This window comes from Notamacropus eugenii, chromosome 4, assembly GCF_028372415.1.
Source record: "Notamacropus eugenii isolate mMacEug1 chromosome 4, mMacEug1.pri_v2, whole genome shotgun sequence".
Lineage (NCBI taxonomy): Eukaryota > Metazoa > Chordata > Mammalia > Diprotodontia > Macropodidae > Notamacropus > Notamacropus eugenii.
Genome location: NC_092875.1, coordinates 223,109,015 through 223,134,787, shown reverse-complemented (window position 1 = coordinate 223,134,787; position 25,773 = coordinate 223,109,015). Strand labels below are relative to the sequence as shown.

General features: G+C 33.9%; 1 protein-coding gene across 5 annotated transcripts in view; it reads right to left on the bottom strand.

Annotated features, from left to right (window-relative positions):
- CDH19 (cadherin 19) overlaps nt 1-25,298 on the bottom strand; it is a 147,769-nt gene extending 122,471 nt beyond the window's left edge. For 4 of the 5 annotated variants that reach the window (XM_072604144.1, XM_072604146.1, XM_072604147.1 and 1 more), the window contains exons 1-2: nt 24,868-25,233; nt 20,780-20,847 (exon numbers count right to left, since the gene is read on the bottom strand). The gene's annotated coding sequence lies outside the window, so the exon portion shown is untranslated. Of the gene's footprint in view, nt 1-4,028; nt 4,108-20,779; nt 20,848-24,867 lie in introns of all 5 variants that reach the window. The other variant, XM_072604145.1, reaches the window with a different exon arrangement.
- Nucleotides 25,299-25,773: the final 475 nt, after the last annotated feature.

Sequence of the window (25,773 nt, the reverse complement as noted above, 5' to 3'; positions counted from 1 at the left end):
TAATCTGCTTAGGGATCTAGATGGATAGATACAGACATAAAGACAGAGATATATATTTTGTTCCACATAGGACCTAGAAATTATGAAGTATATAAAATTTAATATTAAAAACTATTATAGTAATACATAACATTCATATAGTACTTTCAGGTTTGCAAAATGTTTTACAAATATTATCATTTTATCCTCAAAACAACTCTAGGAAACAGGTGTTATTATTATCTATATTATACAGATGAGAAAACTGAGAAAGATAGAGACTAGGGGACTTGTCCAGGGTCTCATAGCTAGTAAAAGCCTAATGATAGATTTGAACGCTACTCTTCCTGATCAAAGGTTCAACTTTCCATTCACTGTGACACTTAAGTGTTTTTATGTTGACTAATATCCACAATTCTAACTTTACTTACATTTTCAAAAAGATTCACAATACATGCAATTCACTCGTTCTTAAAACCTCAAATTATCATAATCTTTATAGGTCTTTGACTGTATATAAAACAATGTCATCATGTCATCATGATCCAAAGACTAATTTCTAAATATATTTGAACATGTAGATTAAACAAGTCATTCATCCTCCTTTCCTTCTGTATCACTGACTGGTCAAGCTACTAGTTAGCCTTAAGCCAAACAGTTCCATTTCTTATTGGTTGCTATAACTATAACTAGTTGACTTGATTCTAACCACCAAATTACTTTATGATAGGTGACACAGAAATTCTGGAAGGACCTTTCTGCCTCCTCTTCTCACAAATGATAATTCAATATAAGAACATTATATTGAATCAGGCTATAATTTTAAATTTTAAAATTACCTTACTATTACTGAAATGCGGGAGCATTACCTAGTCCCACATGCTAAGGTAATGTAGTGGTGGTTTGATAAGCAACTCAGTACTATATTTATAAAATGGAGATGTACATTTTGTTTGTCTTTTTAAGGAGGCCTCTAGTTTAATTGACACAACTGTCTTGAAAGTCAAATCAGATTGATTCCTTAAGGTTTTCTTGAATCTCAATTGGAATATTTGACTCTGTGTGAAGTGAAAAATAATTTTGGAGTCTGACACGACTTCAGTTTTGAAGAGACGATTTTTGCTTTTATTGCAAGTTTCAAAAGAAATAAAAGTCATATGAAATGACAGACTTAGAAATTCAGAAATTCTTTAAAGTTGATGGTGAGAAAGAGACTAATAACCAAACATATTAGCTAATCTATTTGTTAGACTTCTGAGAAGATACAGGGATGGTACTTTAAAGATATTTTAGCATTTGAAAATAAACACACATACACATGCACACACTCTTTCCTACACATACAAATAAGAAAGAGATAGACATAGTGAAAGAACTCATTTTTAATATGAAGATATGCATATATATAGTACCTTATTGCATATATGTGTATATACATATGTATATGCACACACACATGTAAGTACATATTCACATAAATAAGCCATAGAGAAAAAGAATATAAATTTTATATGGCATTTTTACACAAAAAGTACTAGAAACTAACTTGGGCAGAGTTTATATCATAGCCTTACAGTAAATTAGATTAAGCAATGTCTTCAGAGGTAATCCTACTCAACTGTGTCACTTCTACAGGGTAGAAACTTGAAGTCAAATGATTTCCTAAGCTCATACAATGAGGTACTGATGCCTATAACTCATTCAGTTCTTCTGAGTTCTAGGACAGTTCTATCTTACTATATCAATGCGTTGATTCAATTGAATTGAATATATTTGGAGCCTCTGCATATTTAATCTAAAAATCCCAATTGTTAGGAGAACTACTCATTTACATAAGCAGTTAGACCATATTAATAAAATTAATATAATTTTCTTAGAATTGACTCTATAATTCATGCCACTGTTTAAAATCAAGAGACAGACATATTTGAGGCTAGCAGAGGGCACTTGCATATACCTTCATTAATTAAATGAAATGCAAAAATATCAAATTTTTCAACTTGCCATGCAATCATCTTTTTAACTGACTTTTATGAAAGCATAAAAGCAGACATAAGAATAAATGCAGTTCACAATCTTCTTCCTTTTTGATTGATGATAAGGAAGTAGAAATGACAATAAATATCTATGGAGAAAGTCACAATGCAATCAGGAAGCAAACCTATCAGTTGTTCCTTTATTTTTAACTTAACGATATATTTTGTCAAACTTTTCTTTTCTCCATTAACTCTAGGAATTTCTGCTCTCTCTCAGAAGAGGGTCAATCTTCCTAGCAACATGTATCTGGGTCATTATGCAGATATTGGATCACCAATCCATCCTCACTAAATACATGATTTCTCATGAATTTGACACATAACATTTCGAAGCCAGAGAAACAAACAGAAATTATGTCTCCTTCAATCATCTGTGAGTTCTCTTTTCTCTAGAAGTGACCAGAACATAGATTACTTTTTGCTTTACTTTCCAATATGAAAATGCCCAAATCAATGCCCCATCATTTTTCACTAATGTCAAAAACTCTGTTTGGATGCTGCCTATTTGGGGTAAAAAAATATATTTTGAATTATCTTTGACAGTTATTGTTGGTACTTTTGTAACAAGCTAGTAAAGGATATTTTTCTTAGGTTTCCTAGTCCAATTATAAATTTTGTTTTTGAACATTTTCACAATAACTACAGTATCTGTAAATCTATTCAGCTGTCAAAAGCAATACCTAGTAAATACTGCTGCCAAATAAGGTGATGTGGGGGTGGGACAGGGGAGGAATCTCATTTTGTTGCAGGAAGAATACAGAACACAATACAACCATGAGCTTTGGTGTAAATAAAAAAGCCTAACTGAAAGAAAATTATTATGTGGTCAGACCCTTTCTTTGAAGTCAGAATAGGGACATCATAGAATTAGGACTCATGAAGACTCCTGGCCAATAACTCTCTATATTATTCTCAATCTATTTCTTAGGATGATGAATAAATCTGGATTTAAATAGAATTATGAGCCACGTATACAAAAACACATTATTTTCTGATAATAGTATCCTAATTTCAATTCTAATAATGTATCAAAAATGATGGGCAGCTAGGTGGTATGATAGATAAAGTGCTAGGCCTGGAGTCAGGAACACCTGAGTTCAAATCTGACCTTAGATTCTTAGTAGCTATATGGCTGTAGGCATAACTCTGTTTGCCTCAGTTTCCTCATTTTTAAAATCAGCTATAGAAGGAAATGGCAAACCACTGCAATATCTTTGCAAAGAAAACTCCGAAAGGGCTCATGAAGACTTGGACACAACTGTAAAATGACTAAACAACAACAATCAAAATGGATTAATTTCTGTCCTCTGAGTGAATAGAGTCATAATCTCCAGAAGTAAAGAATTACATGAATTTATAATGTGTGAAGAATAAAATACCATTGAATTATAGAAGCTCAGGTTTAGAAGGGACCTCAAAACTATCCAGTCTAACCCAAACCTGAACACAAGTCTACTCTATAGCACATTGGGCCATCTAATATAATCTTTTCTGATGAAGGGAAATTGACTAATTTCTAGTATAGAACATTTCATTTTGGGAGAATGTTAATTATTAGGAAGTCGTGTATGTGTGTATACATATACATACAGAAAGAGAGAGAGAGAGAGAGAGAGAGAGAGAGAGAGAGAGAGAGACTAAATTTGCTATGTTAGAGGTTCAACTAATTGCATCTACTGCCCACTTTGATCAAAAAGAACAAATGAATTACTACTTTTGAAGTGAGAACTCATCAGATACTTGAAACCAACTTTCATGTTTATGGTCAATCCTTTTTTTTGCCTCCATGCTACATACTCATGATTCCTTCATTGTTACTCATATCACATGAAATTGAGGTCCATCACCATTCTGGTCACCCTCTAGATACTTTCAAATTTATTGATTTTTTGCCTAAAATGCAATTCCAACAACTGAACACAATGATTCAAAACAGAGACAAAGAAGAAAAATAAGATTTAGGTAGTCCCCTTTGTTTATACATTAATTTAATAAACATTCTTTAACACTTACTATGTCAGGAGCTGTAGTAGGTACAAAGGTTGCCAAGACAAAAACAACACAGCCTTTGCCCCCAAAGGTGTCAGTTGTACTGGAGAGGAAACAACATATAAAACAATAACTAATGAATATATCCATATGTGTTTACATATATTTAAAACTTATATTTACATACACACATATATGTATATGTATATGTATACATATACATACATACATACATACATATATATATATATATATATATATATATATATATATATATATATATATATACACATACTTGTGTGTATACACAAAGTAATATTCAGGGGAATCACCTACTAATAATAGTGGGAAGAATCAGGACCTTGCATAAGACATGGTGTTTGAGCTGAGATTTAAAGGAATTCTAGGCCTTCTAGAGCAAGAAATAAGATCACAGTGTATTTTAGACACAGATGAAAGAGTCTGAAAAGACAAAGAGATGGGAGGGAGGAAATGGAATGGAATGTGCAGAGCAGTAAATAGTCTCATTTGGCTAGAACATACAACACATTAAGCAGAACAATGCAGAATGAGCCTAAAAAGGTAAGCTATAATCAGATTCATTAAGATAACAAAAGATGAAAATAGTAAATACTGGAGAGACTGTAAAAAGACAAGCATAGTAATACGCTGATAGTGGGAATGACTTCTACTATTACAGAAACTTGGCTGAACAATATCACTAAAGTATACATATGATTTGACCAAGCAATGCTATTACACACACACACACACGCGCGTGCACACACACACGCACACACATACACACACACACACACACACACACACACACATCCAGTAGGCTAAAGAAAGTTGGAGAATGTACAAAAATAACTAGTAAGAAAGTAGATGCTAATCAGTAGGGAAATGGGTGAATAAAATACAATTTGAAGAAAGGTCTAGCTAATGAAGACTGAATCTTTGGATTGTGTACATGGCTGTTTGGTGAGCTTGCTTCTAGGTGTTCCTAATGTAGAGCCCCATCTTCTTTTTTAGGTCATATGTTATGACTGTTTCTGGCCCACTCCCTAGTGCATGCCTTTTCATTTGAGCTGAGCCAGAACTGGGTATGCATGCAAGATTCCCATAGGAGCAACAATCTTTTTGTCTCCCTGACAGAGTCCAAATGAAGTCCAGATAGGAAAAGAACCAGTGGTTTACCATAACTCACTAAGTTAGATGTCATGATCACATGCTGCTGCTGTGGTTTCTGTCTCTCTTTCCTGTGTGAAGATGAAGGAATACTGGGGATTTTGTGAGCTTCAAAAGCTTAGGAGTTCATATTAAGAATTTACTCAGCTTATCATCAAGAAGCAACTTGCAAGATTCAGTGAAGCAGTGAATTGGCCCCAACAGCTAAGATGCTATTTTCTGGGATAGCTCCATTTTTTGTCTATATAGCTTTCTGGGTTGAAGGATTTCTAGCAAATCCTTAGAGTTTTACTTCAAACTCCCCAGGAACCAAGGTAGTACACAAGAGAGTGTGAATTCTGTTTCAGTGAATGTATTTGCACTTCCATTCTTGCCAAATCTTCTTAGTAAAATTACTTCATAACATCTAGTTGATGATAATTAGTTAAATGATATTAAGAAGGAATCACTGGGGCATTCAACAATTTAGAAGATATTTTAATTGCACCTCACAATTGACATGAGAAATAACAAACTGGAAAGGATTTTCAAGACAATAGCATTAGGAAGACACTTTCAAATTCCAATGGTTGTCTTTAGAATTTTGAAAGGGAAGTGTACTTAGCTTTGATCTGGGAAGTTCAGCTAACCATTGAGAGTGGTAGTTCAATAAATACCTTCAAAGTGTATCTGTGTTACATGTTACAAGTGTAACAAAATTTATAGTGCCATAAGAAATTATGAATATGAAGAATTCATAGATGTTTGGGAATAATTTAGTCCAGGAAATGAAACTGAAGGGAAACAACCAATCAATCCATTAATTAACAAGCATTTAATATGTGCCTGCTATTCGTGAAGCTCTATACTGGCTGCCAAGGATAGAAATACAATGAAAATAGAGTTCTGACTCTTAAGTAACATTTTAACTAAGAAGAATAAGGAGAAGCCATTAAAGGGACAATGATAGTGAAAGAGTAGGGGGAAAGAAGAGAGAGAGTGGGTGCTAAAGGGACTTAATTCTTAAATTATCTATAAACATTAATTTAATCATTGTTTCTCTAAATGTGAAAAGCATTAAATTGTGGACAAAACGCTGGATGTGGAGTCCAGAATATCTGAATTTAAATCTTGCCTATGTTACTTACTGTGAGACCATTAATAAATTATGTAATCTCTCCAAGGTGGGAGTAACTCTTTAAGACTAAGGTATAGAAAGATTGTGTTCTACAAAGGTGAACAATAGGTTCCAAGTTCTCCATGGTAGACAGAGGAATTGATGAAAGCACTAGAAAACAATATGTATTCAGACACAAGCACAGTGACTTTTAATACTAATAATAAATCCATGAAACATTCAAACTGCAATGCATGGAATGATATAATAAACTACATGAGAGAAAAAAATTAGAGGATTCAGAGAAGCAAGAAATTATATCTGGTTTGTGAGATCCAGGGAAATTTTATCATAGAGGCAATATTTGAATTGAACCTTGAAAATTGGGTAGAATTTCTACAGATGCAGATAAAGGAGAGGGAATATTAAGGCAATAGAATATTGTCCAGTTTGACTTTTGTGTGGAGATGCACTGAGAGAAAAGACAAGAAGTACATTAATTTGGATAATACGAGCAAACTAGACTTAATCATCTTGCTCAAGATAAAACTACTTTAATTTATCTAAAATAAAGATTATTGCTTTAATTCTCTATTTTATGTGCCTACACACACATACACATATCTGTACACATATTTGTATATATGGTATATAATATGTAAATATATACAATAATTTTGTATTCAAAATTTACATTCACTTCTAAGTGCACAAACCTTCACAAATTCAGATCAAAATTAATTTAGGGATATTTTAAATATTAAGTTGAGTATACAAATATTGGAATTACTGTGTTGATAATGGGAGCTTTCCATTTTTTTATATAATTGCACACACAGAAATAACCTACCATCTGGGAAAAGTCGTGTTACCCATAGGTTCATTTTGACTTATTATTATACTTCAAAGCTTGTCTTTAATTGAAAATAAATATTAAGTCCTAGGGAAATAGTGAGGTACAATGACTTCTTTTCTTGAAATTCCATTTTATCAAAAATTATTAGAATATTGTTGTTTCTCTCAGATAATACTACTATAAAATATTGTTGAATACAATGGGGAAACAGATCATAACATGCTCATTTTATTTTGTAAATTATAATTTAAACAGTCCTTCATACTGCTTCAGAGCAATTTTGAATAATAATATAAATATTTGTTAGTCAAGGTATTATTTTATGCAAGGATTGCCAAGGTAAGCATAGTATGAAGGATAGAAAACTACAGAGATGGAAACGCGGGAGGACAAGATTATAATGCAAGCTTTGTTGCCATTTTGTTGTATGACCTTTGTATTAATAATTTAATGTCCCAAAGGAATCATTCTTCATATCTAGTTGTTTCTCACTCTCCCATATTCAATTTTGCTAAGACATGTCAATTTCACCTTTTCAACATCTCTTAAATATGTCCTCTTTTCTCCTTAATGGAGTAACTACATTGGTGCAAGCCCTAATTACCTATGGCCTGGACTATTTAAGCTTAGAGTTGAGGCATCTGATAGCCTGCTGATGGATCTGCCTGCCTCAAGGCTCTCCCCACTCTAATCCATCCTCTATTTAGTCATTAAAGTTATTTTCCTAAAGCACATGTCCCACAATAGCACTCCCCCCAACCCTTGTATTCTGTAAACTCCAGTGGCTCCCTATGGCCTCTAAGTTTAAATATGAAATCCTCTGTCATTCGAATCCCTTTATATCCTATCTCCCTATTTACTACTTCTCCAGTCTTCTTACATCTTACCATGTACCCCACATACTCTGCAGTTCACTGAAATTCACCTCTTTCTCTTTTAGTAACAAGATATTCTAGCTCCAGGCATTATCTGCGGCTAACTTCTATGGCTGTAAAGCTCTCCATTTTCATTTTCACCTGCTGGCTTCTCTAGTTTCCTTTAAGTCCCAGATAAAATCGTGTCCTCTGCAGAATGTCTTTCATAACCCCTAATTTTAGACCCTTCCCTCTTTTATTTCCTATGTATCCAGTATCAAGCTTATTTGTATGTTTTTGTTTACTTGGCATCTCTCCTCCATTAGATTGTGAGTACATTGAGGGTATAGACTTTCTCTTGCATCTTTTTGTTCGTTTTTCAGTCGTTCGGTTGTGTCTAACTTTTTGTGACCCCAAAGACCATAGCATGCTCGGCCTTCCTGTCCTCCACTAACTTTCAGATTTGTCTAAGTTCACATAATTTGTTTTCAAGACACTATCCATTTCTATGATATTATCACATCTCATCCTCTGCCATCCCCTTTTCCTTTTGTATTTGAATCTTTCCTAACATCAGAGTCTTTTCTAATGAATCTCTTCTTCTCATCATGTGGCCAAAGTATTCAAGCTTTAGCTGCAGTAGTCAACCTTCCAGCAAATAGCCAGAATTAATTTAAGTATTGACTGATTTAATCTCCCTTCTTTCCAAGAGATTCTCAAAAGTCTTCACTAGCACCACAATTTAAAAGCATTAATTTTGTGGCGCTCAACTTTCCTTATACTTCAACTCTCACAGTCAAACATTACTATTGGGGAAAAAAAACAGTTTTAATTATACAGACGTTTGTTAGCAAACTGACATCTCTGGGTTTAAGTACACAGTCCAGATTTGTCATAGCTTTCCTTCCAAGGAGCAAACATTTTTTAATTTCATAGTTTCAGTTACTGTTTGCAATTATCTTTGGGGCCCAAAATAGAAGCCTGACATACTTTCATTTCATCTCCCTCTATTTGCCAGGAAGTGATGGAATCAGTTGCCAAAATTTTAGTTTTTTTTTTCTTTTATGTTAAGCTTTAAGTCAGCTTTTACACTCTTTTCCTTTACCCTCATCAAGAGGCTCCTTAATTTCTTTTTACCATCTGCCATCAGAGTGGTATTATCTGAATACCTGAGATTGTTGATATTTCTCTCAACAACTTAATTCCAGCTTTTAATTCATCTAGCCTGGCACTTCACATGATGCATTCTGCATATAAGTTAAATAAACAAGGTGACAATATATAACCTTGTCATACTCTGTTTCCAATCTTAAACCTGTCTCTTCTTCCATGTTTGGTTCTGTTTCTTGGCCTACATACATGATCCTTAAGAGACAAGTAAATCTGTTACTCCCATCTCTTTGAGAACTTGTCACATTTTGTTTTGATCCATACAGTCAAAGTTTCATTGTAGTCAATGAAGCAGAAGTAGATGGACTTTTTTCTGGAACTCTCTTGCTTTATTCGTAATTTATTGAATGTCTCTACTACCTCTTCAAAAACCACCTTGCTTTTCTGATAATTTTCAATTGACATAGTGATGAAAGTTTTCAGAATCTTAAGCACATCCTTGCTAGTGTATGAAATGAGTGCAATTGTTTGGTAATTTGAACATTCATTAGCATTTCTCTTCTTTAGCACTGGGATATAAAAGGATGTTTTCCAATGCAGTAACTACTGTTGAGTTTTCCAAATTTGCTGGCATATTGAATGCCACGCTTTGACAGTCTCATCTTTCAGGATTTTAAATAGCTCAGCTGGAATTCTATCACTTCCACCAGGTTTATTGTTAACAATGCATCCTAAGGCCCACTTGTCTTCATTCTCCAAGATGTCTGGCTCTAGATCAGACACCATAGCATTATGCTTATTAGTGATGTTAAGATTTTTCTTGCATAATATTTTTTGTGTTTTATTGGCATATTTTCTTAATCTCTTCTATTTATGTTAGGTCCCACCTATTTTTGTCTTTTACCATGTAAAATTTTGCAAGAAATATTCATTCAATAAATATCACTAAGTGTCTTTCAGAGATACTAGTCTTTCCCTATTCTATTGTTTACTTCTATTTCTTAGCATCATTTATTTAAGAAAACCTTATGTCACCTTGTTATTCTCTGGATAATTTCTTATACCTTGAGTGGGGAATACGTTTTCCCCTTTTCCTTTACCATTTACTACCCTTCTTGGTTCAGCTATTTGTAAAACTTCATTAAACAGATATTTTGCTTTCTTGTTCTTTTTACTCGGTAATTTTTTTTTTTTGTTCTTTCTGATAATATTGCAAATATCTGTCCATACTTCTTCAGGCATTCTATTAAAAAGATCTAATCCCTTAAAATTATTCATCATCTCTACTTAGTATTTATGAAGGATATTATTTAGGTTATACATCTATGTGAGTTTTTAATGTGATATTTCCAGATGTTGTAGGTTTCACAGAACAGATCAACTTTAACTTCTTCAGCACCAGTGACTGGAGCATAAAATTTTATTACCCTTATGTTGAATGGATTCTTAGATTCAAACAGATATCATTCTATCATTTTTGAGATCATACCCCAATGGTGTTATCTAATCCTTTCATTGACTATGGAGTCCTCCTCCATTTCTTCTAAAAGATTTATACCCACAGAAGTCTATGTACTTATCACCTGAATTAAATTCATCCATTTCTGTTCATTTAAGTTCATTGGCACACAAGATGTTGATGCTTAATCTTTCCATATTCTGTTTGATGACATCCAGCTTTCCTTGGTTTATAGATCTTACATTCCAGATTCTTGTGAACAATTATCTTTACAGCATCAGTCTTTCCTCCCATTATCAGATGTATCTGCAGATGAGCTTCCTTTTAGCATTGGCCTTGCTGCTTCATTAGCACTGGAGGTACTTAATAGTTCTCCACTCTTCCCCAGTAGTGGATTGGACACCTTCTGACCTGGTATCCTCTGATGTCATGTCTTTTATCATTTCAGTTCATGAGGTTTTCTTGGCAAAGATACTGGAGTGGTTTACAATTTTCTCCAGTGTATCATGACACATGATAGACTTAAGAAATGTTTATTGACTGAATAACTGACCTTTATGCTAATAATGTAATGTCTCTGGACCATACCTGTTAAATAAAGTAATTGAACTACATCATATCTAAATTCCTTTTTAATTCAAATAGTCTGGGAATATGATTTCTACAGAGTCATTGAGGTTTATTTCCAGAGACTAGAGAAAACACATTTTTTAATTATTGCTTTTTTAAAAATTCTTTTTCAGAATTGCAATTTTCATCACTTGTGCACTAGAATTAAAAACCAGCTTCCTATACTGATAAAAAAGTTCTATATGTCCCTGGGAAGTGAGAGGGATTATTGCTTCTGAACTGAGAGGTATGATATGGAGAGACTAAAGGAAAAAAAATCACCAAGTTTTTCTATACTTCCTTTCTCAATAAAATACCGGGAAGTGATATATTTTTAATCTCTTTCTTAACTTCCTTCCAGTCCCATTATTGTAACTGTCTAGATGACATCTGCACATTGTTATTCTATCATAATCTCAAAATAATCCTGCCACTAAATAATTTTATGACCTAGAGACAGAGGATAAGGGAAAGGAATGACTTAACTTCTCTAGAAACTAGTTTTATTATGTTTAAAATAAAGACATTGAATTAATTTACTATAAAGTTTTCATTTTTGGTCCAACATTAGCATTATCCTGTGAGACTACAAAGGAAAAGCATTCTAAGAGAAAGGGTATTTGAAGTCTAATACTGATTTTCCTGACTGTTTTTAAGGAACTCACTGAATCCCATTTCCTATCACTGTAAAATGAAACTTTTCATTAAACTACTTCTTTTTTAAATTTTTAAAAAAATTTATTTATTTAACTTTTCAACATTCATTTCCACAAAGTTTTGGGTTCCAAATTTTCTCCCCATTTTTCCCCTCCCCCCACCCCCAAACACTGAGCATTCTAATTACCCTTATCACCAATCTGTCCTCCCTTCTAACATCTCACCCTTCCCTTATCCTCATCTTCTCTTTTGTCCTGCAGGGCAAGATAACTTTCTGTACCCCATTACTTGTATTTCTTATTTCCTAGTTGTATGCAAGAAAAATACTCAACAGTTGTTCCTAAAACTTTGAATTCCAACTTCTCTTCATCCCTCCCTCCCCACTCATCCCCTTTAGGAAGGCAAGTAATTCAACATAGGCCATATCTGTGAAGTTTTGCAAATGACTTCCATAATAGTCATGTTATGTAAGACTGACTATATTTCCTTCCATCCTGTCCTGTCCCCCATTTATTCTATTCTCTCTTTTGATCCTATCCCTCCCCAAGAGTGTTGACTTCAAATTGCTCCCTCCTCCCACTGCCCTCCCTTCCATCATCCCCCCATCCTGCTTATCCCCTTCTCCCCCACTTTCCTGTATTGGAAGATAGGTTTTCATACCAAAAGGTGTGTGCATTTTATTCCTTCCTTTAGTTGAATGTGATGAGAGAAAGCTTCATGTTTTTTCTCTCACCTCCCCCCCTTTTTCCCTCATCTGAAAAGTCATTTACTTGCCTCTTTTATGAGAGATAATTTTCCCCATTCCATTTCTCCCTTTCTCCTCCCAATATATTTCTCTCTCAGTGCTTAATTTCATTTTTTTAAAGATATGATCCCATTCTATTCTATTCACCCTGTGCTCTCTGTCTCTCTCTCTCTATTTGTGTGTGTGTGTGTGTGTGTGTGTGTGTATGTATGTGTGTGTGAGTGTGCAATCCCATCAACTATCCAGATACTGAGAAAAGTTTTCAGGAGTTACAAATATTGTCTTTCCATGTAGGGATGTAAACAGTTCAACTTTAGTAAGTTCCTTATGATTTCTCTTTGCCGTTTACCTTTATATGCTTCTCTTGATTCTTGTGCTTCAAAGTCAAATTTTCTTTTCAGCTCTGGTCTTTTCATCAAGAATGCTTGAAAGTCCTCTATGTCATTGAAAGACCATTTTTCCCCCTGAAGTATTATACTCAGTTTTTCTGGGTAGGTGATTCTTGGTTTTAGTCCTAGTTCCTTTGACTTCTGGAATATCCTATTCCATACCCTTCGATCCCTGAATGTAGAGGCTGCTAGATCTTGTATTATCCTGATTGTATTTCCACAGTACTTGAATTGTTTCTTTCTAGCTGCGTGAAATATTTTCTTCTTGACCTGGGAACTCTAGAATTTGGCCACAATGTTCTTACGAGTTTCTCTTTTGGGATCTCTTTCAGGAGATGATTAGTGGATTCTTTCAATTTTTATTTTTCCCCTTGGTTCTAGAATATCAGGGCAGTTTTCCTAGATAATTTCATGAAAGATGTTGTCTGGGCTGTTTTTTGATCATGGCTTTCAGGTAGTCCCATAATTTTTAAATTGTCTCTCCTGGATCTATTTTCCAGGTCAGTTGTTTTTCCAATGAGATTTTTCACATTATCTTCCATTTTGTCATTCTTTTGTTTTTGTTTTGTGATTTCTTGGTTTCTCATAAAGTCATTAGCCTCCATCTGTTCCATTCTCATTTTTAAAGAACTTTTTCTTCAGTGAGCTTTTGAACCTCCTTTTCCATTTGGCTAATTCTGCTTTTTAAAGCATTCTTCTCCTCTTTTGAACCTCCTCTTTTGAACCTCTTTTGCCAATTGAGTTAGCTTATTTTTAAAGGTGTTATTTTCTTCAGCATATTTTTGGGTCTCTTTTAACAAGGTGTTGACCCACTTTTCATGCTTTTCTTTCATCTCTCTCATTTCTTTTCCCAGTTTTTCCTCCACCTCTCTTGCTTGATTTTCAAAATCCTTTTTGAGCTCTTCCATGGCCTGAGCCCACTGAATATTTATTTTGGATGTTTGGGATACAGAAGCCTTGACTTTTATGTCTTTCCCTGATGGTAAGCATTGTTCTTCCTCATCTGAAAGGATGGCAGAAGATATCTGTTCAGTAAGAAAGTAACCTTCTATAGTCTTATTTTTCCCCCTTTTTTGGGCATTTTCCCAACCAGTTACTTGACTTTTGTGTCCTTTGTCAAGAGTAGGGTATACTCTGGGAATCTGTAAGATCTCAGTTCCTCCAAGGTGGCACAATCTAGCATGTACACTGATCTGGAAGCAGGAAGAGATTTTTGTGTCCAGAATCTTAGCTGTTATCTCTCCACAACCACCTGGCCTCCAGTTCCACCAAGTCAGCACTGGGGGCTGATTTGCAGTTAAGCTAGATGGGCAGGGCCGCTATTCAGTGTGACAAAGACCAGCTCCCTCAGGGCCTCTACACAGGGCTGAGGTAATATTCAGCTCCTCAGTGACCCCAGGGGTTTTTATGATCCAACAATGGATGCAGGCTGCTAGAGAGGCTGCTGTAAGAACGGCTGCCAACTGTCCAATGTGGCCTCTGTGGGCCGCTGCCTGAGGCCAGAGGTATGAAAAGGCCCTTCTCCCTTCCAGGCCAGCTGAAAAAATCCATCACTGACCTTTGGTGCCTGTGGGTTGAGGGATCTGCAGACCTGCTACTGCTGCGATTGGAGATTCCATCCCTGAGGTATCCTCCTCCCAGAGTCATGCCATGCGGCCAATGCTGGGCTGGGCTCCGTGCTCTGCTTCACATCTAGAGCAACCAAAGTTTCACATGTGCCTTTCAGGTCACCCTGGGCTGAAAATCTCCTCCACTCTGTTGTTCTCCACTTCTGCTGCTCCAAAATTTGTTGAGAGTCCCTCTCTACAGGTATTTTATGGGCTGCATGGGGAGACACTGTGCATGTGTGACTTTCTACTCCACCATCTTGGCTCTGTCCCTTCTAAAGTACTTCGAAAGGCCCATGCAGGTTTAAAATTTGATATATAATGAGTATATATATCTATATAATGTTTATAGATACATATGCACGTATATGTGCATATGTATATGTATACATATATACATACATAATTTACAATGTATATAGATAGATAGCTGCTATTTTTATTTATATAAATGTGTTAGACTTTTATATAGTATAATGAAGTAGCTTTTGACTCTGAAATATTATTCCTTTCTAGATCATAGCTTTCAAGTTTACACACACACACACACACACACACACACACACACACACACACATTTTTCTTCTTGCAGAATATGCAAATGCTCTAAAATTAACTAATTTCCCCCTTTGCATAAAATTAGTCAATTATTAATCATGTATTAAGCAATTATTATGCACTAGCTATTATGTTAGATGGTGGACATTTATATATAGAATTGAGATAGACAACTTCCTCTTCTCCTCCTCCTCCTCCTCTTCCTCCTCCTCTTCTTCTTCTTCTCCTTCTCTTCTCCTAGTCCTCCATTCCCTCCCAGTCCTCCTTCTCCTCCTCCTTTTCCTTATCCTCCTCCTTTCTCTATTTTCTTTCAAAAAGCTTGAACAATTTAGTCTCATCCTTTGCAATTTTCCTTTTTAATTTCTTAAAATATAACTTTGAAAAACATTGTTTTAAAAAGATTTTGTCTTTTAAATTAAGCAACTTGAATACACCCTCAAACCCAATTCATTCCTACCAGCCCAAGACTTCAATTTTTTACTTAGGATTTGATAACTTAGAATGACTGTAAATAACAAATATTTTCTATTCTGACCAGAAATTCTGAAGGTTTTCTCTTCCTATATTGATACTTTCGTAACAGTAAACCACACTATTTTTTGTCTCCATTCTTATCCAGCACTTTGTCATTGAATGGGTGTGGCCCCAGACAAACTGGTTTGAGAAAGACCTTAATTTAGAAAGGCCAAGGCCAGTACATCCTGGACCATTACCAGTTAGCTTGACTTTTGTTTTGGAGGTGGAATCTAATAACTTTGCAGAACAGAGCAAAGCTAATGACTTTGCACAGCTTTGCCTTGTTCAAATTCAATTCATAACAAGGTCAAGACATCACACTTGTGGTGTCATTGTTCTTCCTCAAAAATAAAGTAAGAACAACAGCACATTATTTTCCTTTTAGTTATTTTAAACATGGTTTTCAACACATATTCCTCATCTCAAAATTTAAACTTATAAATTCTTGTTGGCTGAATGACACTCAAATCTCTTTTCCTGATCTCAGATGTTCTCAATTATCTTTTCCTGTTGCAAACTTTTGATTCTCCTATGTCTAGCTTTACTTTAGCCCCTATTCCAACATTCTCACCTTGTAAAGTCATTATTGTACAGTTTTGATACTTGATTTTTCTTCACATTTCTTTCACACTTGTTACTTCTATCTCCTCAGTGATCTCATAAACTCTTAAGAGTTCTTTTTTCTCATTCAGTTTTGATAGCTTTAGCCAAAGCTGAACATACTATAGCTCTTAATAAGTACATGGTGATTAATCAAAAGGTTTAACAAATCAGCCTTCAACTAAGTAAGACCATGGCACTGCCTTCTACAATTAATAAAGTAATCCAACAAATGTCAGAAGGGATTGCTTGCTAAGAAATCAAGACACTAAAAATATACTTCCATTTACTGCAAAATTGTTCACAAAGAATTTATGGAAGAAGTTGAGGCAGAAGCTAACAAATAGGCTTTACATTTTACATATTTTGGAGGTTAAATTTTGAGACATTAAAAGAAAAAAATTTGCCAAAGGAGAATTGTTTCTTTCAAATAATCTTTCTTTAATGTGAAAAAAATTGAAAATCTAATAATATATTCCCTTAATTTCTTATACTATGAGAAACACAGTATAAATTACATTTAAGTATATCACTTCAAATTATTTGTATAAAAAGTATATTATATGCCTTTTCATTTTGAGTTAGTGGGAAGTTTCTCTGTTTAAAGTCTTAAGATTGGTGAGAATTGCTATACATAAATAAGTGATTTATAAGTTGTGGGCAAACTCATTAGAAAATCCCAGTTAGGACATGACTAAAGGCTATGCTTATGCATGAGGTTAAGTCAAATAAAACACTGATACTAAAACTTGCAATATTAGAATTAGGAAACATATCTTGAATCCCAAAGGAAGTGAATTTAGATAGGGTTGGTGAATTTATTGCATTCTCTATCTTTTTAGATGTATATGTGTGTATATATATACACATATATGATAACTATTACAATACATATGATTTTCTACAGAATCCTATGTATGTTATTTTATTGATTTCAAATATTATTCTGAGAAGTGGTAATGCAGTTTCACCAGACTGCCAAAAGGGGTCTATAATACACACACACACACACACACACACACACACACACACACACACACAGATTACCAACTCTTAGCTTAAAGAGAAATGAAAGGAATAAAAGATAAATGACTAGTTTAAGTGGAGGAGAAAAAAATTATGTAATCTATATTCTAGGAGGGCTGGTATAAGCTTTAAATAGGTTCACAAAGCATTTTAATTGTTGCTTATTTGTGTTTTAAAATGGATTATGAAGAATTCCTATGATGCCCCGATATTTGATACTGATGTCAAGAAAGGCAGTCGTATCCCATAATATGAGATCCCTAAGTGCTACTGACAGATGTAATATTGGTCTAGAATAGAAGATGAACTGATTTACATGGGATAAATAGGTGGTATGTGGAAAAGTGTCATTATTCTATACTTACTCAACATAACAACATACCCCATGCGTTTATAATCTGTCCCTTCTTTAACAAGTCTTTTTTTTTTTTGTATTCTCTAAAACAGAAAATAATGAAGTATGATTAAAAACAGATATTTGGCTATAAACACACTTGTAAAATATAAATCTTATTTTTTTTCCTCTTCAATAATAGGAAAACTTTTTGCAAGAAGATAACCGAAGTATGTGTGTGTGTGTGTGTGTGTGTGTGTGTGTGTATGTGTGTAAAATTAAAAACTGTGATCTCGAAAGGAATAGTTTAGAGTCAAGAGCCACTTTCATGACATTGTTTAGAAGTTTAACATATTTATATAAATAAAAATGACAGCTAATTTAGCTTATATGTCTTTCTAAAAATATATATTTATATTACATGGGTCAGTTTCTTTGTAAGATCCTTTTATTCTACTTAATAGTATATTAGTTTAATGAATAAATTAGGTAGGCTTAAAGCTGTTGAAAGAGAACACAGCTAAATTTATGATAGTTTATGTAAACTGTTCTTATTATTAGTCTCTTAGTTTGGGGAACAGATGACATTTTTTCCCTTTCTTGCTGTCATCTTCTATAGGCATTGAATGAGACATACACAATAAATAACAGAAAGAGAAATCAACAGCTTTTACCTCCCCAAAGACAAAAGTCTTATTTTGAAGGAGAGGATTGATAACCAACTGAAAAGTGATGTTGGAACCCATTTATTTTTCATCAAACACTGAGGGAAAAGGTTATATTTTGGTTTACCAGTTCAGAAACAATCTCAAGCTCTGTCAAGAAGTATTTGTTTAGTGACAAACAACACCCTTGTCTGTTCAAAATTCAAACAGGGACTTGCTGTTGTACCTTTCTGCTTATCCATTTTTAGACTTTCTACCTCAGTGTTATATTGGCCTTTGAATTTTCAAAGCATTCTTCCTGTATCAAAGAGGGATTATTGGTGTCCCACTAGAGATTTAAAAGGATACAATAGACAGAGAACAATTTAAGATAATTTAGATATAATAATCCCTCAAAGCAGAGAAATATTGGTACATTCCTTTTCCATGATTTATGTATTCTCTGATTCTGTTTATATGAACAGTTTCCAAGAATGGCAGCCTACAGTGGAAAATTGCCTGTATTATTTAAACCCAGAATTAATGAACTAAAGTTTTATCCAAATGAATAACAGTAAGAAATCATTTTTAAAAGTAGATTTTGAGATCATAACAGAAGTTTTACCTGCATATTTATTCAACATAGTTTTAAATGACTCCTAGAAGAGACTGATCTGAGCACAAAGTTCTAATACAACAACTGAGGATGGAGATATGAATAAGCACAAGAAAACATCTTCACATGCAAGAAATATCAGAAGTTAATAGAACCTAACCCAAGGGATAAATGGAGAACAAAAAAAAAATACCTCCACAACTACAATCAGAGCCTTAGAGGGGGAAGAAATTGTTTCACAAGAGCTCTTGGAAGAAATGTAGTGAGATATTGTTCTAAATAAATTAGAATTCTGGAAGAAAAAAAGTGTATGGACAATAAATAGCTTGGAACAATAATGGACATTGAAAACTAGAATGGAGAAGATAGATTTCAATGACTAAACAAGAAAAGAAGAAATATAAAAGAAAAAAAATGTGAGAAAATGAAAGTAATTTTAGGCATTACTACTTTAAATAAAATAAAACTGACCTTTAAAATATAGCAAGGAAAGGTAATTTAAGATGCAGCATATTATCTGAAAAACCTAAATAATCCAAAACCTTACAAATCAAAAAGTAAGCATCCCAGATGTAATATACCTTAGGGCAAAGGGAAAATGGGGGAAAAATACACCTGCTGGCTCCTAATAGAAACTCTGAAATGCACATTTCCAGAAATGTCATAATCAAAATGCAGAGCTCACTGGTCAAAGAAAACACTACAAGGATTAAGGAGGAAGTAGTTAAAATACCAAGAAACCATAGGTTCACAGAAGACTATGTTACAACTGTAATAAAAGTAAGAAAGAAAATCTTAGGTTACAATATTCCTAAATTCAAAAGCAAAAATTGTACCACTAGTAAGATTTTACCTAACAAAATTAGGTATACTCCTGGGTAGTGGGAGCTAATAAAAAGAAAGTACCTTAAGTACCATAGAGTACCAGTCCTGAAGTCAGGAGAAGCAAGTTCAAATATGGCCTCAGACACTTGACAAAAATTATTAGCTATGTGACCTTGGGCAAGTCACTTAATCCAATAGTCTTACCTTCCCTCCTCCAAAAAACAAAAGAAAAGAAAGATAAAAACATTTGGATATTGGGAAGAAATCGAATTATGATGAAATGGTTAAAGTCAAATGGAGTGGCAGAAGAGAATGGTCCCTTTTGAACACAAATATATTCAATGTTACAAAATGAATTTATATATAATAAAGAGTCTTGGGCAATCTTATTCTATTATTATAGTTCTAAGAGAAAAAGGAATACATTAGGGAAGAAGGGCAAAGAACTGAATATTTTTCAGAAATTGCATATTCAAGACTATATAAGCACAAAGGAGAGGGAAAGGGGAATAAGTATATCATGAATCTCACTCACAGCTAACCAGGAAAAGTAGGTTGAACACAAACATACATGCAGGCTTTAATATCAAAATACATTAATCCCCATAAGAAAACAGGCAAAGAGAAAGGAAAGAAAGAGGAGGACATATAGGAAGGGTAAATTCGGGGAGTATATAGTCAAAATAAAAACAACAAAGGTAAGAAATTTTAGGTACCCTCACAATATAAAGAGGAAATGAGTAAGACCTCTGGTTCACTGAAGACATACCCTGCAGTGAAGTTCATTGAGGACAAGAATTAGAGATGGCAGATTGTTAGAGGAAATGTTTTAATTGATAACGTGTTAAATAAACTTGAATATCTGTTTTTTTTTTTTTTTCATTTTCATGTTATTTCCCCTGGTAGAATGTAACCTCCTTTAAGAAAGAAATTTTTATTTTTTAATTTTATATCCCTACCACAGTGCCTGAAATAAACAAGGCAATTAAGTAGCATTTGGTGATTGGTTTATTGATTAGTCTAACCCACTCACGTTGCAGAGGAAGAAATAGAGACAGTGTCAAATTAGGGACTGTAACCTACCGTTGCAGTAAAACAACTGTTTTCTAAACCAGAGCTCTTTCAGACAGGTCCTTTACATTCAGCAACTCCTGGGGAGAACAGAGAGCAGCCAGTTTAGATCAGAAGCATTTAGTGTCATACCTCATGATCAACTATTGGGAAAAAGGAGGATCTTTTGTTCCTTCTGGGTGACCTTCATTTCAAGCGCTCCACCCTCAGCTTCTTGAGAAGGTTTTAGCTTAGAAGTAAAGGAAGAATCCCAGCATGGGGGAGGCCAAGACTTTCTCAGAAAGCTATGGTCTTTTATCAGTAACATTTTGAATGGAGCTTTCTGTTACATTGCTTTATCTGAAGCACTCCTGCTTGTTATTATTTTTTGTCTCCTAGAAACAGATAGTATTGAAAAATTGTAGAGAATTCCCAGGAACTAGAACAAGCAACTTCCTAGGGGCAGCTCAAAACTTCAGAAACTGAGGATCCCTGAAATATCTCTCCTCTCAAGTCACAAAGGGCCCATCACATTTTCAATCTGCCCTCCTTTCTAATCCTTGAATTCCAATTTCTAATCATGAAAGGATAACAAGTAAAGGAGAGCAAAATTTCAGGGGAAGCACAAGTCCTTTGGAGTTATACAAGCAGAGGCCTATCCAAGAAGGCATTGCTCCTTTCAGTTCAGTCATTTTCAAGTCATGTCAACTCACGTGGGATTTTCTTGGTAAAGATCATGGAGTGATATGTCATTTCTCTCTCCAGCTCATTTTACAAATGAAGAAACTGAGGGAAACAGGTTTAAGTGACTTGCCAGGGGCACACCACAGGTAGTTAGTGCCTGAAGTAAATTTGAACTTAGGAAAATGAGTCTCTAACTTCTGGTCTGGCACTTTTCACTGTACCACCTAGAAGCACTATTCCAAGGATGTGACAAAGACATGGTTTCCTTGCCCAGGATACTACAGCAGGTTTCTCCTAGGGAAAATGGTAGTCAGAGATGATTATCTACTACCAGGTCATAAGTGGCCCTGAAGTTCCCCCTTGGCATTAATCTTGCATAATCTCTTGTCCAAGGAATCCTGTAAGCAAAGTAATCAAGTAACTCATCCAGGGGAGTCTGTTCCTACCTCCGTTCTCATCAGTTTATCATGTGTGTTTCCTTCCATAGTTTCCCCAATATTCAGCTTCTAAATTCTTTATTAGAAGAATGTAATATTTTCTTAATGACCCTAATAAAAAATGCTGTGATGTAAGTGCTATTATTATCTGCATTTTACAGATGAGAATTTAAATGACCTTGACCAGGGTCACACAGCTAATTTGAACTCAGGTCTTCCCGACTCTAGTTTGACATTCTCATGCACTCTGCCACCTAGCTGTATAAAATAAAAAGTGCATGTCTTATTATTTTGAGGATGAAAGTCTAATTCAAAATGCGATAGATAAAAATAAACAAAATAATTTCAAAAGTGAATGTTGCTTAGTGTATATGAAAACAATGAAAATATTTGAAATAAAAACATTTGTATTACTTTCTCCCTAAAGCTATCATCCATCTATTTTGCATTTATCATACAAGTACCCATTTTTGTATATGTGGTCTCTTTCATTAGAATGTAAGTTTTTGACTACACTGTCCACATTTTTCTTCTTTTTCCTCTGTATCCCTAGTGCTTAGCCCATTGCTTGCCTTTCAAGTGCTCTTGAAAAGAACCATAAAGAAATGTGAAGCTGGAACCATCTTTAGCTTTCCATTAATTCAGTCATGAATTTCAGAGTTCAATTAATTCTTTAAAGGTGACTCTACAGCCCTTCTAGTTCTACACACTTTCTAATTTACATACATGAAATAATTCATGTATGTAAATCTAAAGAATATTCATTTGCTGATACCTTAGTTAGAAGTGGAAAAGTATTCTCAAGGGAGACTACATTGGAAATATATGAAATAAGAGGAAAATAAATACAAATAAGGTAGCGTGCAAGATCCTGAGGTGCATGCATACAGAGTATGCAATATAAATAGATTCTATAAATAAAAGTAAAATGTTTTCATAATTTCAGTAGTTTGTAAACATTTACTAAATATTAAGGAGAAACTACTAGATGTAGGCGTTCATTAATATAAGGAACTCTTGTTTGAGGAAATTAACTCTACCAATGAAGGTCAATATCTTTCTGCATCTTATAGTCTTAGAGAGGTGGCTAGAGGACTAAGAAAGAAATTGTGACTTACACAAGATAATATGAAACTTGAATTTCAGGATTTTTTGGCTCTGAAGCCAGCTGTCTATACTATTCTGTTCATCAAAATAACATATGATATTAATTATTTTTAAATTGTATTTTCAGGGAGTCAAATGACAAAAAGAAGATGGTAAATCAGAATTTTTTTAATGGATGGCCTCAATGTTCTCATCAACTTAAAAAGAAAGAACTTTTGAGATCTTTCTAGTTTTAAATATATTGTTTAAACTAATAATTTATATATAATTGGACAAAGAACCAGAATTTTAATGTCATTTTGACCATGGAGTATTCCACTAGGTATAAAAGAAATGAATTTGAATATTGTTAGAATGGTTAATGTGTACATAGTGCTACTAGTTTACAAAAACTTTTCCATATATCATCTAATTTGATGTTATAATAGAATTAGGTTGGACTGGTTAGTCTCTGAGGTCCCTTTCAACTCTGAAACTCCGGGATTCTGTGGGCTACCAAGAACTCCAAGTATTATTATGCTCATTTTTATAAATATACACCTAAGGTATAAAGAGTTTCTGTGAATTCTTCAAAGTCACATAGATAATAATTAGTAGAGGAAGGAATTGAACCCATATTCTACTCCAAATACAGTGATTTCACTTCATCAGAACTATTCAAGCTAAAACTTTTTTGGTGGTTATAATAAAAGAGTTCTTCACAATTTCATATTACTATGACATTTCATTTTTCCAATAAATTCACATGAGAAATATATTCTTCAAAATATCATTTGTGTGTGTAGAACAATGCATTACATATACCAGTTGTTTAACAGATGTTTGTATAATTTCATTGAATATTTTGTTTGTTTGTTTTCCCACTACACATATTTTAATCTAGAGAAACACATTTACGCATAGGATTCATTTATACTTGTAACATATTGCCGAATAGCAGACTATCATTTTTATAGATATTATCTCTCTTTGTTGCTAAGTCAGTTATTGAATTGTATTTATTTTATGGAATCATATTGAAGTTTCCTAACTTAAGGTTATTGTAATGAGATTAAAATTAATTCACACTACATATGCTAGTTTGAAATTAATACCATGTTAAAAGCACTATGCAGTTTGTGCTTTTCTGAGAAGTTTCTTCATTTCCATTGTTTTCCAGATATTTATATTCCAAAAGTTTAAAGTAATGTTTGAGAGACCATCTGGATTACTGATGTTTGATAACAATATTTGTGAGTTATATATCCACACTTGAGAATTAAGTTTTGCTAAATAAAACTTTACAATTAAAAACTTTGGCAACAAGTTTAAAGAAATCAGCATACTAATTATGATAACAAATAATTTATTAATATTTTGTGCCTGTATGTCTTTATATAAACATGTAGAATACTGAATGAATTAGGTCTTATGCTATGCAGGCTAGCTACCTAATTGTATTTAAGTATATACTATGTTATTCACAATATCAGGGAATACTTCAGTGAGCAGAAGCATATTTTTGAAAGAATACAACAATTATAAAAATCCTCATGTGAAACTTGTCATAATTGGTAGCATCTTGTAATAAAGAAGCACATATATTCTACCATAAAGAATCTTGGGAGACAAGGGAGGAGCATGGGGGAATTTAAGCACATTTAATTTCTAAGTCTATTTAAATGTAATTTTCCATACTCCTCTGAAAGAGCAGTTAGAAAAACTCAAGATAATCTTTTGCTTCAAAACACTTTTGCTCAATCCATTTTGAATGGCTTTGGGGTTTTAGTGCATTTTGTCTTCATGTTGTTTTGAAAGTATAACCTCTAAACATCCCCTTAAGTAGTTTTTGATAAGTTTCCCAACACAAGAATTTCAAATAATACAGAATATGCCAAATTATCAAGATCTTACCTGTATGATTTGTAGGCCCTGGGAGGTTTGCAGAGATAGAAAGTATAAAAGTCTGATTAAACATTTGATGGAGTGAGGGAAAGACTTCTTTTGACTTCACAGGCAAGCTTCAGAAGTCACAGTTTCCTTCTAGTTACATACACTTGTGCTTTTAGTTCCCGATGCTGACAGTATGTCACTGCTTTCTGAGTGCTATTTTGGGTACCCTGAGTAAAACTATGAACACTGGGACTTTTGTACAAAATATCATAAGGGCCTCTGATGTTCATTCAGAGCCTGGAATTAAGATGCAGACAGCTCCAGCAAGTAAAGCACAAACTGATTTTTTTCTTTTCCTCACAAAACATCCCCACCAGGGAATAAAGTACTTATTGGCCAGTAAGTGAGGTGATGAGGAGATAATTCATCTTGTGGGAGAGAATTTTGCAAGTGAAAAGGACATGCCCTCTTGTTTAGAGATTAGCCAGTGAAACAAATGATCAATTTAGAGCAGTCACAAAAGTTGCTTAAAAGAGGTTTTCTACAGTGTACTTATGCCTTCTGGCAGTTTCTTTACTAAATCATTTCTGTTCAGAAATCAAATAAAGTACAGTATGAGAAAGCAATGGCCAAATGATAATTTATAGCCTCTTCTGCTTCACAGTGGTTTTTATAAACAAATCTTTTTATCTCTAGTGTTGTTCATGCAAGTTATTTTTAGCCAAGATTATTAAATGCTTCTCCTGGTTCCCCATTCTCCTTTATCCTAATCAGACATAAGTAACAAAGAATAATGCAAACAGTCCCTTAAGATATGATAGCTACTTTAAAAAATAGAGCTTTAATATTTTCACTGTTGGAATATGGATTTATCCATGAAAAGAATGTAACAGAAACAATATTCTTGGGTTGTGTTGTTACTGGAAT